Source organism: Canis lupus, chromosome 23 (genome assembly GCF_003254725.2).
Source record: "Canis lupus dingo isolate Sandy chromosome 23, ASM325472v2, whole genome shotgun sequence".
Classification (NCBI taxonomy): domain Eukaryota; kingdom Metazoa; phylum Chordata; class Mammalia; order Carnivora; family Canidae; genus Canis; species Canis lupus.
Genome location: NC_064265.1, coordinates 43,818,227 through 43,836,023, shown reverse-complemented (window position 1 = coordinate 43,836,023; position 17,797 = coordinate 43,818,227). Strand labels below are relative to the sequence as shown.

General features: G+C 36.9%; 1 long non-coding RNA gene across 1 annotated transcript in view; it reads left to right on the top strand.

Annotated features, from left to right (window-relative positions):
• Positions 1-10,913: 10,913 nt before the first annotated feature.
• Positions 10,914-17,797, top strand: part of LOC118352083 (uncharacterized) — a 63,791-nt gene continuing 56,907 nt past the window's right edge. Inside the window, exon 1 of the long non-coding RNA XR_007405178.1 lies at positions 10,914-10,982. This is a non-coding gene — a long non-coding RNA (uncharacterized LOC118352083). The remainder of the gene's footprint in view (positions 10,983-17,797) is intronic.

The window sequence follows — 17,797 nt, the reverse complement described above, 5'->3', positions numbered from 1 at the left end:
GTTTGCAGGTTTTTGCTATTGTGAACAGTGCTTTACATGGGCGGTGTTTTACACGTCTTGTCCTATCTTTCTTTCTTCCTTCCTTTCTTCCTTTCCTTCTTTCTTTCTTTCTTGACTTTATTTATTTATTCATGAGAGACACAGAGAGAGGCAGAGGGAGAAGCAGGCTCCCTGCAGGGAGCCCGATGGGGGACTCGATCCTGGGACTCCGGGATAATACCCTGGGCTGAAGGCAGGCGCTAAACCGCTGAGCCACCCAAGTCATCCGCAGGCGCTAGTTTCTATTGGTATATACATAGGGGTTGAATGAATTGCTAGGCTGCAGGCTGTGTAATTATTATTATTATTATTTTTTGTAAATATTTTATTTATTTACTCCTGAGAGACGGAGAGAAAGAGGCAGAGACACAGGCAGAGGGAGAAGCAGGCCCCATGCAGGGAGCCCGATGCAGGACTCGATCCTGAGTCCCCGGGATCACACCCTGGGCCGAAGGCAGACGCTCAACCACTGAGCCGCCCAGCCGTCCCGAAGGTGTGTAAATCTTCCACTATATAATGCTAAATTCTTTAACAAAGTGGTTGCGCTAATTACATGCCCACTAGCACTGTGTTACAGGTAACAGCAGACCCTTGCTGAGCTGAAGTCCGAAAACTCTCCCGGGTAGTAAGCCGCTGGGTGATTGTGGGGCTTCCCTCAAATTTCCTGCTCTCTCTGGCATCACTTGCTGTCAATTGTTGTGTTAATGACCCCAATATCTAAAAACTATTGTTCCGTATATTTTCCTTTTTTTTTTTTTTTTAGTTGTTTCTGGCAGATGAGTCACTCTGGTCCCTGATTCTCTAACTTGTTTGAAAGTAGAAGTCTTTTATAATCATTTTAACTCCAATTTTTCCTGTAATAATTGCCTTATTTTATTTCCGAAATCATTTGTGACTTTTCTCTACTTATCTTGATTAGTTTTGCTAAGGTTTACTTATTTTGTTAGTTTTTTCAAATAGTTATATTTTGGCATTTTATCTTTTGTTGGTCTTCTCCATGTTTTCATTGATCCCTTATCTTGTATTTTCTTTAGTTTTATCCTGTTCCTTTTCTGATCTCTTAAGATGGACAATTAATTCATTAATTTCAAGACTTTCAATTTTTTCCTTTGATTTTATAGGCTATAAAGGTTATAAATTTCCCTGTTTAAGGCTATAAATTTCCCTCCAATCACTGCTTTTCTTGCATCCCACAAATTTTGGTAAATAATTAAAAACCATTTAAATCAGTTCCAGGTATTTTAAAATTTCCATTATGACCTTATTTTAATCCATGAGTAATGACTCAGGGCCTTGAAAAATGAATTTCAAATAAATGGGAATTGAAAATTTATATTTGTATTATTAATGTCTAATAATGTCTAATTGTATACTTTTTTTGGTAAAATTGTTGAGGCTTTATGGCCTAATTCATGATAAATTAAAAAAAACTTTTTTTCATGATAAATTTTTATAGTCATCTGTACTTGAGACTTTTTATTCAAAGTGTCAGATGTTTATTAGGTTATATTTTTTAATATATCATTCAGATCTTATATATCTTTGCTGTCTTTTTTCTCTATTTGACTTTTTGATAATTGAAAGAGGTGTGCTGAAATCCCTTACTATGATGGTGGATTTATTACTCTGTCCTTGCATTTCCAATAAAATTTACTTCATATATTTTCAGGCAATTTTATTAGTAACCATGTATTTAAAACTACGTTATCTTCTTGGGTAATTGCATTAAGTAGTGAACTGAATTTTCTGTCCTTAATAATATATTTTACTTTGATATTTATTCTATATATTGTTAGTAATACCTGTAGCAACTTTTTTTTTGGTTGGTTGTATTTGCTTCATATTTATTTTTCTATCATTTTATTTTTAACTTTTGTGTGTTCTTATGCTTTAGGAATAGGTTTTATAAACAGAATATTTTAGATTTTGTAAAATCGAAACTGTGACTTTATCTCTTAAAATTTATTAATATTTATTTATGCTTGTTATTAATATATTTGGACCAGTTCAAAATATCTCAACTTACTATTTCTCTGTTTTTTTTTCTTTTTCTCTATTTCTTTTCACCCAGTTCTTCTTCTCTCCTTTAAATTAATAGCTGTATCTACTCAAAATGCTCATCTGAAAATTGTTACTGATCCATAAGGATAAGGTCCTCCTGATAGAATTTAAAATAAGCACCACTCCCTTCATTGAGAAAGTATGTAAAAATCATGTTATCTGGACTAAGCAGTGTTTTTAGTGATGCAACTGGTACACACCTTAGTGCAAGAAACTTGTTAAGAACTGATGAACAGTTCACAGATCAACTAGCTTGGTGGACTACAGTTTGAGTTCTTAAATACCTTGTGAGAATGTAACTCTCAACATACCGATATCATCTAAGTTTTTATTTTTATTTTATTTATTTATTTTTAAAAATATTTAATTTATTTATTCATGAGAAACACAGGGAGAGGCAGAGACACAGGCAGAGGGAGAAGCAGGCTCCATGCAGGGAGCCCGATGTGTGGGACTTGATTCCGGGACCCCAGGATCACGACCCGCGCTGAAGGCAGACGCTCAACCACTGAGCAACCCAGGGATCCCTGCATCTAAGTTTTTAAGTAGGGTTTATTATAAATATGTTTCCTCTTTTTAGAATATGTTAATCAATTTATCTTATTTTAATTCAATCTGCTATGTTTCCTCTTTTATTTTGATGATAGATTTCTTTCTCACCCTCTCTCTTTTTTAAAAATTTATTTATTTATGAGAGACACAGAGAGAGGCAGAGACACAGCCAGGGGGAGAAGCAGGCTCCATGCAGGGAACCCAACGTAGGACTTGATCCAGGGACTCCAGGATCACACCCTGGGCTGAAGGCAGGCACCAAACCGCTGAGCCACCCAGAGATCCCTCTCACCCTTTCTTTAATATAGCAACCAACTTTAGCATAGCGACCAAGGTATTTAATCTCTTTTATTCACATATCACTTGCAGCATCTCGTTTGTCCTTTTATTTACCTTGTTTTCATCATGGATCTTTGCGTGGCAAACCTTCTGAGGCTTTATATTCCTGAGATGTGTTTATCAAGGCTTTAGATTTGTTTTATATTTGGGCTGTGTATAAAGTTCTAAATTCTAAGTTCTTTTTCTTTAATAGTTTGGAAATTCTACTTCCTTAGTCTTTAGGGCAGTGTTGCTTCTGAATAATTTGATTCTTACTTCTTTGGTACAATATGCTTTTCTCCTTTTGTTAGGTTTTAGAATTTTTTCTATTTCTTATTCTTAAATTTTAATATAATGTGGTGCCGATTTTTCTTTCTTTTTCTTACCGCTTTATAGACTATTTCCATCTTAGTCCTGTTCTCTTTAAAAAAAATTGAACATTTACCTACATTGCTTCTTCAAATATTACTCCTCTTCAAATTTTTCTCTTTCTGTGATTTGGATTTTAGCACTTCTCTTTCTATTCCTTATGCCTACTGAATTTTCTTTTATATTTCTCATTTCTTTGCCCTTCTTTTCTGAGCAGTGTTATTTTTAAAGCATATCATTTTTGTGTTATTTCAAACATTATAATCTTGTCTTTAAACACCTGCTTCACTCTTTTTAATACATTTTTAATCCTATTGATGCATTCTTTAATCCTAATGATATATTCTTTAATCCTATTGATACATTCTTTCCTTTAAAAAATATTAAGCTGATTTAAAGTTATCGGTGTGTGTATTTTTGCTTCTGATAGAATCTGAAAATCCAGATAGTTGTACTCCTCAAATATCTATCCTTTTGACTTATGGGTTTGTTTTTCCCGGGGTTATTCTGTCAAGCAGAGCATGTAGGGGAAGGTCAGACCCCTGCCTCCGTCATTTCCATTAGCTCAGAGGGTGGGAGTAGGGTATATGCATGAGGCCTAGGCAGTGAAAAACTCAGTCTCTCCCCACTCTAAAAAAAGGACTTAATGTAGGGCTTTTGCTCTTTGCTCCTCAGGAAAGAGTAGCTTTACGTGGGGATCTTCCTTAAGCATAGCAACTTAACTGGAGTCATTACTTTGCTTTGCACACCATGTCGCAGTAACTCCTGCCATTGATTTTCCTTTGTTTTTGAGATCCCTTGGACCAAGTCTGAGTTGCTATAGGTGTAGGATGGATATTCTTTATCCCAATAATACCTTTTCTATTTTATTCTATTTTCTATCCTCTCTTTACTTTCCTGGACTGCCTCATGTGCTCCCTGAAGCCAGTCTTTCCCTCTCACATCAGTTCAAAATAGCCCTTTGTCTTCATCTCAGGGATTTTTCATACCTCTCTTGGTGTATCTTTGGTTGGTCTTGGGAGTGAAAGTCAAGAACGATTGCCTGTTCACCTTCCTAGACGGATCTGAAAATGGATCCTTCTACCCTTTGCTACTGTTTTTAGGGACCATCATTTTTTTTTCAGCACAAAGTAACATAGTTTTTCTCATGGTTTCATTTTCATAAAAGGTGTTTAGAATATAAATAAAAACGTAGAATGTAAAATATACCCGAACGCTTTGTGTTCCATTTCTAAACTTTTGCCACATGCAATCACATTTTTTTTTAATGATTCAGGCTTTTTTTTTAACCATACATTATTTTGAATGTATTATTTTGGTTTATTCTTTTTGTTTATTTTTATGATTCTACAGTGCTTATTTTTAACATATTGCATAACATTCTTAAAAATTATATACCAAAACTTACTAAAGCTCTCTTAGGTTTAGATTATTTTTACTTTTCACTATTAGGAGTGAATATAACATCTTTATAAATATATCTTTTGTCTTTTGATTTATTGGTTTAGATTTGTTTTAAGAATGAGATTACAAGGTCCATGGATATAAAAACTTTATGACTCTTGATAAGTATTGCCAAATTGCACTTCAAAGAATGATGCTATTCTTTGAATGGTTTTCTATATACTTATTCTGATGTATACTTAATTGCATATGCACAAACTTGTTGTATATCACTTAAGACAAATCCTCTTCTTTTTACACTACTCTGATTACATTTTTTAAGGATACATTAAATTAAAATGGTGATAGACCATCTCCTTTTTTTTTAAACCACTATTACTTCCAAATAGCCCTGTAAAATCCTCTTAATTCTAATTCTAATTTAAGTAATTAGGAATATAAATATAAATTAAGACAATGGGTGACATTTACTCCCTCAAATTCTAGCAATATAGACAGCATGTATTACTTACATAGTTTGAGGTCTTAGGTGTCCCAGAAAGGTACAAATATTTTTTGAAGTCCATTTACTTCCACAAGTTGTCTGAAAATCTGGCCCTCCCCCACTGTTTAGAACCATATAAGTCCTGAAGGTTTTGTATCATGCAAGAAAGGGATGGGGGATGGAACAAGGACAGCTATTAGACTTGTTGGCAATCCTAATGTCTAGTGCTCAAGCTTAGATATGATTTGATATAGAAAATCAAATTGAAAATTTGATATAGAAAATTGAGTAGCCCTGCTATTCATACCTGCTATTATTTTTAAACAAAAACTCTGAATATATTGCTTACATATATTGCTTACATCATGCTATATAATTTACAAGAGTCCTGAAATAGTAACGATTAATACGTGCCAAGCACTGTTTTAGATGTATATTTGATCCTTGTGGTAATTTTTCCTGCATAGTAAACAATGTCAAAATCTTGGGGGTTTACAATAATAAACATTTTCTCCCTTTTATGTCTGTGGGTTGTCTGTGGCTCAGCTGAGTTCTAAGATTGCCTGGCCTTGGCTCTGGGCTGTCGGTTAGGTTCCTTTCTGCTTCTCTAGTGCCAGTGGCTGTCTGGGACCATGGTCTTCTTTTTGTAGACAACTGAAAAGTAAGTAGGCAGGCTAAACTACACAAACATATCTAAAACTTATGCTTGCATCACATCTACTAAAATTCCATTGTCCCATGCAAATCACATGGCTAAGTGGAACTGCAGCAGGTTGGGATATATACTTTGCCCACAGTGGGAGGCACTGCATGGTCATGTGGAAAAGAGTGTAGATGCGTAACTTTATAAAGAAGTGAGTGAAGAACTGAGAATAATAATCCTATGTATCATAATTCTCAATGCAGTTGTGCAGATTGTCTCTTGTTAACTCGCCATCATCCCCATCCTTTAAATGATATTAAAGCTTCTGATTGCACTTCATTTTAGGAGAGAAGGCTAGTGTATTAAGTTAGCTTGGGCTACCGTAACAAAATCTTATAGACTGGGTGGCTTACACAACAGAAAGTTATTTCTCACAGTGATGGAGGCTGGGAGCCTCAGATTAGGATGCCAGCATGATTGGCTTCTGGTGAGAGCTCTCTGTCTAGCTTGCTGCCTTCTCACTGTTCCCTCAAGTGGTAGGCAGAAAGAAGGAACCAGCTCCCCAGTGCCTTCTTATAAGAGCACATTCTGTCATGGGGGCCTCTCTACCTGTCAGCAGGTAGGCAGGTAAGGGGCAATGACAGACATGAGGTTTATTTTGAGTTTTGGACGTTCTTTATAAGTCACTTGCTTTGGTGCTGCCAGCAGCTGAGATCATCATCAGAGGTTTTCTGTGATTCTTTAAACCTTCTGACCTCTGAAAGCCAGTGGTGGTTTTCCCTAACCTTGGCTCCCTTAGATCTTCCCATAATTTTGTAAGCACTTGTCATATTTTATTGAATTTAAGATGCCATCAGTTGTGTTGCTAAGAAAGGGAAAATAGCTAATTAATTAGATTAAAATGTTTTTACCCCTAAGATTTTTGTTCCATATTTTTAGAAGAGGCTCTTTTAGACTTAGATAGGTTTTATGACATGTACACATACAATTGTACATACATAAAAATAAATATGAGCACAATAAATCCTCTGTTAGTCCTGAAATAACTTCATATTCAGAATTTTGCTCTTCTGAATCATTATTTCCACTTAGAGTCCTTGGTGTGCAGTTTTCCATTCATCAGGAGGCATTGGGAGCACTGGTAGTGGATCATTTCTTCAAAGAGTACTCCATCATTACCTACTGTCTTTTCTTCCAAGCTGCTACCAAACATTTTGCCAATTTGGCTGGGATTGTCTTAATTTTGTATCAACTCCTATTCCGTTTACAAACAGTACTTAAATAGTTTGTGGATTCGGTGTGTAAGGCTTTACAATGGTTAAGTCATGCCAGTGGGAATGACCATGAGGTTCCGCACTTCTCTATGAGCTTATTCTTTCTTCTTCTTGATACACATGTCTGCAATGCATCAAGAACTGATCAGTGGATTGTGTAGGGTTCCTAGGTATCTATTCCCAAGAATTTTAGCTAGTTCAGTTGGCATCTGTCTGTTTTCTGAGCACATACTATGACATCTTAGGGGAAGATCTCATTTTTGTATACCATTTTACAATTTAAAATTAAATCTAAAACCCATGGAATGTATAACAGCAAGAGTGAAACTTTAATATATATATGGACTTTGAGTGATAGAGATGTGTCAAGTGTTGATTCATTGATTGTAATAAATATTATACTCTGTTGTGAGATATTGGTGGTGCATGTGTAGAGCAAGGGGTATATAGAAATTCTGTGTTTTCTGCTCAATTTTGCTATGAAACTAAACTTGTTCTAAAAAATCTTAAAAAGTCTATTAAAATATTAAATATAAAAATAATCTTGTTATTGGTAATTATTTGCAGTTTTATAGGGTTAGGCTGCTTTTTATAACCTGTGTCATGATGTTGTCATCTTTAGCATCTTTAGTAGTGATAGTATCAGCACTTGAGTTTCTTTAGCATTTTCTATTTCACCAAACAAATGGTTTTATTAATTTACTCAACTGAATCACAGGTTACAGGCAATTAAGTAAGTTCTATTCATAGTCAGCAAAACATTTCTGACAAATTGATATTTAGGGTCTTAAGGATACTCTTTGGTGGTACATAAATGATTCACAGAAACCTCTTTTTCAGCTCTTCTGGATGACTTGGCAATTTCTCCTGTCTTGATCTCCCTGTTAGTTTGAGTTCACCTAAAAGCAGAGCCTGAGATAAGGTTGTGGGTATATAGAGAGCGTATTTAGAAAGTGCTCTCTGGGGGTGCCTGAGTAGCTTAGTCAATTAAGTGTCCAACTTTTGATTTTGGCTCAGGTTATGATCTCAGGGTCGTGAGATCAAGTTTCGCTTCAGGAGGGACATTCAAGCTCAATGGGGAGTCTGCTGAAGATTCTCTCTCTCCCTTTGCCCCTCCCCCGCTTGCTCTCTCTAAAATAAATGTATAAATCTTTTAAAAAAAGGACTGCCCAGGTGACTCGGTCAGTTAAGCATTTGACTCTTGGTTTCAGCTTAGGTTGTGATCTCAGGGTTGTCAGATTGAGCCTTGTGTCTTGGGCTCAGCGGTCTGAATGGAGTCTGTTTGAGCTTCTCTTTCTCCTTCTCCCTTTGCCCTTCCCCCTGCTCATGTTTGCATACTCTCTCTCAAATAAAATAAATAAATAAAATCTTAAAAAAAGGAAAGTACTCTCTGAAAGCATGTGACCTCTAAGGCCACTAATTTCACCCTTGGGCCATTTACTGCCCCCAAGCCCCAATTGCCAGGGTTCTCTCAGATAGAAGAGTAGAGACACCTTATTGTTTTGAATAAAGGGAAAGAGCAATGATGAAAACTGAGAGTTGGCTACTGGGAAGCATATGCCAGTTTTATTTTTTCCCTGCATTACCTGCTAGTCCAAAATGCATAAAGTTGAGACAGTGTGATTTTATGAGATTTATTTTCCCAGCCTTTTTGTATTTCTGCCTCTATGACAACTACTTGAGGTGGATGTGTACCTCAAGTGTATCTACTCTGCTTTCTCCATTTCCTTCCAAACCCCTATCAGCCCATAGTAGATGAATAAGTTGGCAATCTTATGTGGAAGTCAGACCTTAGTGTATCTGGTTGACATGTGTTTATTTAGCAGAACTCGTTTATCCTCATCACATTTCTGCACATCAGATTCTGAACTGTGGTCACTCCACCTAGGCGTTGCCATCCCAGGAGGCCCTGCCGAAGCAGCCTGCCAGGATTGGTTTTATCCTTACTATGTCATAAATGTGTTAGGTGCTGTGGGAATAACAAGAAGTCCATGCAGTAGTGGCTGATTTTAGGAAGTATAGATGCATGCTCAGGAATAACCCTCCATGAAGGGAAGTTTACCAAGGCAGTAACTCAAACTTGGAGTGGTTGAGACAGAGGAGAGCTTGGATGCCCTGGAACCTTTAGGAAAGGCCCCATGAGGGGTCCAGGTCTGAGTAATAAATTTGAATTGGGGGAGTAGTTTTTTTTTAAATTTAAAAAAATTTTTTTATTTATTTATGATAGTCACACACACACAGAAATAGAGAGAGAAAGAGAGAGAGAGAGAGAGGCAGAGACATAGGCAGAGGGAGAAGCAGGCTCCATGCACCGGGAGCCCGACGTGGGATTCGATCCCGGGTCTCCAGGATCATGCCCTGGGCCAAAGGCAGGCACTAAACCGCTGTGCCAGGGGGAGTAGTTTTGATAAGGGCTCCTAGGACATGTTCTTTTTGGAGATTGGACTTCCTAAGCAAATGTCACTTAAAATGTGATCTTATTCCTCTTTAATTACCAAATATTGTTGGAAGTTGTTGAAGTCTATAGACCTTAAAAGCAGGCAACTTGATTGTGGGATTGAGGTTGAATGTGGATTCAAATGCTATGTTTGCCAAAGAGGTGGGTGACTGACATTTAGCAGTGTCCTTGAAGAGGCTTACCATTGTGTATGGAAAGCTCAGTTTCTGGAATGCCTGGCACCTCTGGATAAGAGCCATAGATGGAGTAGAACCTATAAAGAGGAAAACCTAGTTGACTTGCTCATTGGGGCAGCCAGACAAACTTAGGTCCATGTACTTGGGTCCAAGCCATTGTGTCACCTGTGTTCTGCAGCACAGGTGGGGAATTGCTGGGGGATTGCTGGCTTGTTGGATGATGCTGACCAGCTCCTAGGTGAACTTGTACTTTGTAGAGCCATTGAATACCTACCCCAACACCTTTCATCACTGGGGAAGAGTACCATTTACTTTGGTTACATTTTACCATGGGCTATAGTGGCAGGAGTCTAAGGTGGCTAGGTGGAATATTAAACCTTCCTTTTATTTTTTCATTCCTTGTGAATCTGTGTTGCCCTTAAACTGTCACATGTTAGAGTTCACTTTCAGCTCTATAGGCCTTGAATGGTGTACCACAAGGACTTATGGTCACCTTTGGAAGGCATAGTGCTTGGTTCTCAGACCTGGGTTCAAATCCTGATGCAGCAGCCCCTCTGATGAAAATTACGGGTTATTCTCTTAGATTCTTTAAGTCTTGGTTTCCTCCTTTATATGGTTGTTAATTATTCTGTTTTATAGCTTTGTTGGGAGATAGAATAAAATATGATTAAAGTCTCTGGCACAGAGTTTCAGAGATGTAGTCTCCTTCTAATAGAACCTATTTTGTCAGTTGTGATACCTGAAGCTAAAGTTTTAAGAATTCAATTTGAATTTAATGAAAAAATAATATATTTATGCATTATTTAAAAAAAACAAAATGAGAAAAATGTTTAGATTTAAACCTGAGGAATTTTGAAGGTAGAATTATGGTCTTATTTCCTAAATGCATTTGTTTCCAGTGACTATTTTATTCACTTTATATGGAAAAAATTATGTTATATAGAAGAGATAGCCTTGGTATAAAGGCATCTGATGAAATGCAGCTAATTAAACACATAATTTGGTACAGACTGTGTACCCAACATATTTTGGCACATAAAATATTTACTCTGATAGACTGAAGCTGTTATTTTGAACTGGGTCTCAGTTGTTATTGAGACTGAGTGTTTTTAATCTAGCAAACGATAATGACTTCATCACTTCTGACTTTGTGTGTCTGGTTTCAGCCGGGAATGAGATTTTATTGCTGTGCTTTCAGCTTTCGGTAAGAGTGCTTGATAGACTATCACTGCTAAGATCCTGTTTTTGAAAAGAACATTAAATACTTGTTAATTTATATTTATATTCAAAACTCTAAATCCGTGCTAAACATAAGTAAGCCTCCTAATTATGATTTCCCTCCTATTTTCAGTTTTACGTGAAAGCCGGGAACTTGAACAGCACAAAAAGTAGATCAGCTCAGAGTTTCTTTTCAAAATGCTTTGGTATTTTGTACTCTCCCCTTCCTGCTTTGTAATGCATTTATGTTAGAAAAAACGGTATAGTCTTGGTCATATTCTAAGTAGGTATATTTTGAGGAAACCACCCCCCCAAGCTTGTGCTGTAAGAAAGCACTGTTTGAGTTTCAGTTTCAAGTTGACTTAGTGTATTTAAATTTACTTCTCGAGTTGCAAGTTCTACTTTAGTTCAACCTTAGACCTTAGTTTCCTTCACGAAGTCTCAGGTTATGCTGAGGCTACTGGTCTGAGGACTACAATAAGTAGAAAGAGCTCAGTGTGCACACTTGAAAATCTGACTGCTTGGGTTCGAATGCCTTGCTGTACTGTTTATACCCCTATGACCTTGCGTAGGACGTTTAGCTGCTCTGTGTCTCTGTTTTGGCGTCTGTCAACATGGGAATGATGAAAATGGCATTTAGCTATAAGAGTTCATTTAAAGAATATTTTGAACTGAACTGATAGAGCCCACATAAGTATTTAACACCTAATAGCAAAGTGATTACTAATAAATATTAATATATATTTTCTTTGGTGAAAATAGTTTTCAGAAAATTGGCAGGGGAGAGGAGGAGCCCTTGAGAAACATTTCAGTGCAACTCAGTGACCAATTGTCCCAGTTTTCCCAGGACTGGGTTTTTCAGTGGTTTTAGTACTGAAAATCTCTTGTCCTGGGAAACCCCTCATTTCTGAGCAAACTGGAAGAGTTGGTCACCCTTATGTTTTATGCAGTTCTTTTTAAGTCTTCACAATAATTTTATGACATAGGTATCATTAACTGAATTTCTCAGATAGGCTGTGGCTAATAAGTAGTGAAGTTTCTATTCAAATCTGCCTTTGAGTGACTTCATAGTCCTTGCATGATAATCAAATGTTTTTGCTGTAATCTTATGTAGTCTTTCAAAATGTATAGCAGAAGCATATTTGGTTTAGAATAAGAAAATAAAAGATATTTAACTTCCATAAAGTTCATAAAAAATGGGTAAATAGGAATATACTGGACATGTACGAATTATGCAACTTCCCTGGTCTAAGGTCTGAGCAAAGGTGACTCATCTGAAAGACTTGCTTTCTCATCTCAAAATCTGCTTTTTTTGTAGACTAAATGAAATGGGCAGTTAGATTAACATGAAGCTTAGTGGCAGGATATTTATATAATTCTAGTAGAGGATGTAAGTTTGTGGAAGGGGCCAGGAAAAACCTGATTTTACTACTTTTTTCTTCTTGACCCTTTTCTTTCTAGTCTTCTGCCAAAATGGCCAGACAGGTGTTCCTTACCTTTCTTCATTTCTTTGCCTTTGTAAAAAATTAATTGGAGTGGACACAAGTGAACTTTGTCAAATGGCAACATCAAGGGATGTCTGAACATAAGAAAGTCCTCATATTATCCCATTACCCTGTCTAAGCTTTTTATGTGACAGCGAGAGAACCATATCAGCTGGAATCCTTCTCTTGGTCTTCATGAAACAAATGCTCTTAACTCTAAAAATACTTCTACAAATACTTCTCACAGAATTTGCTCAGTTTTACTATTAAGAAAGCTACTGCTTATTGCCAAAGGAATTCTTACAGTGGTTTCCAAACCAGAGTTTCCTTAGTTGGATATAGCCCTAGTGAACCTGGGCCTCAGGGGAAGTCACATTTTTTATGTTCTAAAAATGGACTTGGGTATGACATTTAACATAAAAACTGAAAACATTTAAAAATTCAATACGTTGATGTAAAATATAAATAATAAAAAATAAAACCAGTTATCTTAAAATCTGTAGAATCTACAAAATTTTAAAGAAGGGATCCTTTGTTAAACTAATTAATGTATATTAATGAAGTATTTTAGTGTGTAATGGATTTGAAATGTGTAACTAACTATTCAAATGCTTGGTTTTGCTATTTACAGACATTTAAAAATTTTTTTAAAAAATTTATTTATGATAGTCACAGAGAGAGAGGCAGAGACACAAGCAGAGGGAGAAGTAGGCTCCATGCACCGAGAGCCCAACGTGGGATTCGATCCCGGGTCTCCAGGATTGCACCCTGGGCCAAAGGCAGGCGCTAAACCACTGCGCCACCCAGGGATCCCTTTACAGACATTTTTATAGAAGATAAGAATTGAAATGGAAATATCCCAATTTCATCAGTTTGGTCTGCCTACAATTTTAATTGAAGACAAAACCTACGAGTAAATTACTTTTGCAAATAAACTACATAGCTCAATAAAGATCACTAAAATTATTGAAAAAAAAAACCCGAATCATTGAAAAATAGAAGGAAAATTTAGGATTATTCTTTATCAGTGGTTTTGAAAGTGTGGCTTCTGGACCAGCAATATCAACATGGCTTGGGAACTCGTTAAAAATGAAAATTGTTGTGTTCCACCCCAGACCTGTTGTTTCAGAAACTCTGGTGGAGGGGCCTCACAGTCCGTATTTAATCTTCCTAGGAGATTCCTGTACATGTTCAAGTGTGAGAATCTCTGGTCTAGACCATCTAGAAAAGTGTCCAGTGGGTCCTTAAGATGATATGCCTTTAGCAAGGTTTGAGAATTAGAACCTAAATTGATGACTCAGGAATTAGCTAAATTCTTTTCCTCTTTGCCTTTGAGAGAAGTGATGATCATTGGACAGTGTGGTATAATAAAAGAATTTGAATTTTGAAGTGTGAAGATCTGGTTTCATTTTGCTACTTTATATATGCAAATCACTTAAGTACTTGGAGCTATTGTTTCTAATATATAAAATGGGGATAATGATAGCCTCCCCACAACTCCTAGAATTGCTGTGATCAAATGCAGACATGCATGTGAGGGCAATTTTTAAATTATCTAGTGCTGTGCAAATGTTACTCTTCATATGATCATTACTGCCAGTATGATTGCAATTCTCAAAACTTACCTCCTCACCTCTTCTGTCTTTGCCCCATTAAAATTTAATTGCCTCTTGAAATTTAAGTTTTGCAAAGCAGAGATTTAAAAAAAAAAAAAAAGAAACTGGAGACTTTAAACAAGAAGAACAGAGTTCTTGCAATTTCTTTTACATATGAAATGATACATATGGATTTTTCTTTGTTTCATGAATAGTCTTTTAAGCTTTTAATCCACAATGTAAAATGACCCAGTCGCACACTTCAGTGATACCGTAGCAATAATAATGCATTTGGAACATTAACTGTCAAATTTCCCTTACATATTTCAAAAATTGTTTTACATTTTTTTTTCTGGTTTAACCTCTCTTGACACCAGTGAACTTAAGGCTTGTAATTGAAGGATAAGTGAGCAAAAAAGCAGTTCAAGTGATAATATATCCATTTCAATTCCTATTTTCTGGACGGAGACCTTTTATGCTAAGTTCATGCGAGAATAAATTTTTATGACAAAATTATAACCCTCAGATCGATGTTACTCAGGCAGCTGAGATCTGTCCTGATATAATGGATTTTGTGACAATGAAATGCAAGAGAGTCTCCCAAAAGCTTTGCCTAAGGAATTTCTGACAGTAGCCTATATGCTACCAAAATTTTCAAGATGCTATTATGACTCATTTCTACTCATTACAGAAAAATGGTTTGGTATTTTAATCATAAAGATACAGTCGTGTCAAAGATGAGAAAGAAGTGTAAAGACATAATCTTTGAAATATTGCCATGTATTCATATTAGCTGAGCTATTTAGTAAATGTTGCTTTTACTGTGGCTTTTATTTTTATTTTTTTAGTTTTTAAGAAGATTTATTTATTGGAGAGAGAGAGAGAAAGAGAACACAGAGGGAGGGGCAGGAGAAGAGGGAGACAGAGTCTTAAGCAGACTCTGTGCAGAGTGTAGAGCCCAACTCGGGGCTCAATTTCATGATGGTGAGATTGTGATCCTGAGATGGTGACCTGAACCATAACCGAGAGTAAGATGCTTAACTGGTTGCACCCCCAGGGGCCCCTTATTGTGGTTTCTAATTTGGAAGGTTGCATATATTTGTTATTCCTAACAAATAGCAAATTTTGGAAGGTTGCACGTACTTGTTATGCCAGTTTGACTTCCAGTCATAATCTTCTGCATGTTGAATGAAAGGAGTCTTCTGTAAGGAGAGGTGTGTTCTGTAATAAGAGGTAATCCGAACTTCACATGGTTTAAATTCTTTCTTCCCTAAGTGATACTACTTCTTCTCCCATTTCAGTGGGTTCATATCTTTGAGGGAGAATATGTAAAGTTATTTCAAAATATTGTAACACATGCAGTTGAAAATATAGCATCTGCAAGAGCTACATATTTTTTCTTTCCCCCGCCCTCAATTTTATTGAGTTATAGTAACACAAACATTGTGTAGGTTTAAGGTGTGTACACTCTGCTGATTTGATACATGCATGTATTGTGAAATGATTACCACAATAGGGTTAATTAACACCTCTGTCACCTCACATAATTACTTTTTTTTTTTTTCCCATTTCCATGAGAACATTTAAGATTTACTCCCTCAGCAACTTTCAAGTATATGTTATGGTGTTGTTAACTACAGTCACCATGCTCAGTGCTAGATCTCCAGAATGTATTCATCTTTTAGCTGGATGTTTGTGACTTTTGAACAACATCTCCCCATTTCCCTTAACCCATGCCTGGCAGCCACTATTCTGCTATTTCTGTGAGTTTGGCTTTTTAGATTCAACATGTAGTGACTCCATGCAGTATTTATTTATCTTTATCTGTCTGACTGATTTCACTTAGCGTAATGCCCTCAAGGATCATCTGGGTTGGGGACACCTGGGTGGCTCAGTGGTTGAGCACCTGCCTTCAGCCCAGGGCATGATCCTGGAGACCCAGGATCGAGTCCCACGTCGGGCTCCCTGCATGGAGCCTGCTTCTCCCTCTGCCTGTGTCTCTGCTTCTCTCTCTGTGTGTCTCTCATGAATAAATAATAAAATCTTTAAAAAAAAAAAGGATCATCTGGATCATCTGGGTTGTAACAAATAGTTACAACTATTTGGTTGTCTTTTCTTTGGATAAATCTGACAGACTTACGGGGATTCCCTTATAAATGATAAGCTTCTTTCTGTTTGCTACTTTTTAGATTCTGTTTGTCTTTTATTTTTGCCAGTTTTATTACAATGTGTCTTGGAGAAGATCTTTAGAGTTGAATTTAGTTGGGGACCTATGAGCTTCATGAGCTTGGATGGGCAAATCTCTCCCTAGATTTGGGATGTTTTCAGCCATTATTTCTTTAAATAAACTCTGCCTCTTTCTCCCTTTCCTCTTCTGTGACTCAGTAATTTGCAGATTGCTTCTCTTGATGATATTCCATAATTCACATAGGCTTTCTTCACTCTTTTCATTAATTATTATTATTTTTTCTTTTCATTAATTAAAAAAGCTTTTTCCTCTGGCTGGATAATTTCAAAGTCTTTTATTTCTTGGATTTTTTCTTCTGCTTGATCCATTCTATTGATGCTCTCTATTGCACTTTTTTTTCTATTGCATTTTTTAATTTCATTCATTGTTTTCTTCAGCTCCAGAATTTGTTAGGTTCCATTTTTATGATTTCTATCTCATTGTTAAGCTTCTCATTTTGTTCATGTAGTGTTTTGTTGTTGTTTTTTTTTTTTTTGGGGGGGGGGAGAAGGGAGGGGAATTATTTTTCTGTATTTTCTTATAGCTCATTGAGCTTCCTTAAAATAGCTATTTTGAATTATCTGGTAAATTGCAGGTCTCCATGTCTTTGGGGGTCAGTTACAGGAAAATTCTTGTTACCTCTTGGTAGTGTCATGCTTGTTTGATTTTTCATGTTCCTTGAAATCTCACATTGCTGTCTTCACATTTGAAGTAGCAATCACTTCCTTTAGTCTTTATTGACTGACTTGGGGAAGAAATACCTTCTGTAAGTCCTGCTAGGGATTCTGAGGTTTTTTTCAGAACTTCTGAGGATATGCCTGTTCTACGCTTCTTGCCCCCTCTTGTGGCAGAATTCTTAAGCTTGTAGGCCTTGTCCTGAGCTTGCAATGGACCAGGCTGGGTTCTGATAGCCTCCCTTTTACTTTTCCAAGGGCAGAGCTAAATGTTCAAGTTTGTGGTTTCTTCTTGGCCTGCAGATTCAGGCCAGCTTTTGGCACATGTTCACTATTTGTCTGCCAAAGCTTGTTCTCACTGCTGTCAGGAACACACACATGGACCCAGCCATGGAGTGTGGGTACACGTGTATGATGAGCATGTAGCACTGTGGTGCTTGTGGGTGAGATGGGAGGTATGCGTGTGAGCTGTCTCAGTGACTCGTGGGTGGACCTTATGATGGCGTTCCTGATAAAGTTAGAAGCACCCATGTCCTCTAGATATGTTCCAAACCCTGGCCTCCCAACTGCTGATTGCTTTCCAGTCAGCTCATGACTCAGTACTCTGGAGGCAAGGGATAAATGGGCCTCCTTGGCAGCATCCCACACAGCTGTGGAAGCCAGGTGCTCATACATATTCTCTCCCTTTCCTCTGTGGGAAAAGTTGCAGGCCAACAGGGCCCTCTTGGGTTGAGCTGTGCCACCTTGCAGGAGAGGTGATGTAGGTAAAGTAAAACTGTTCCTCTTACCCTCTCCAGTGTGTTCAGACTCAAATATTTTTG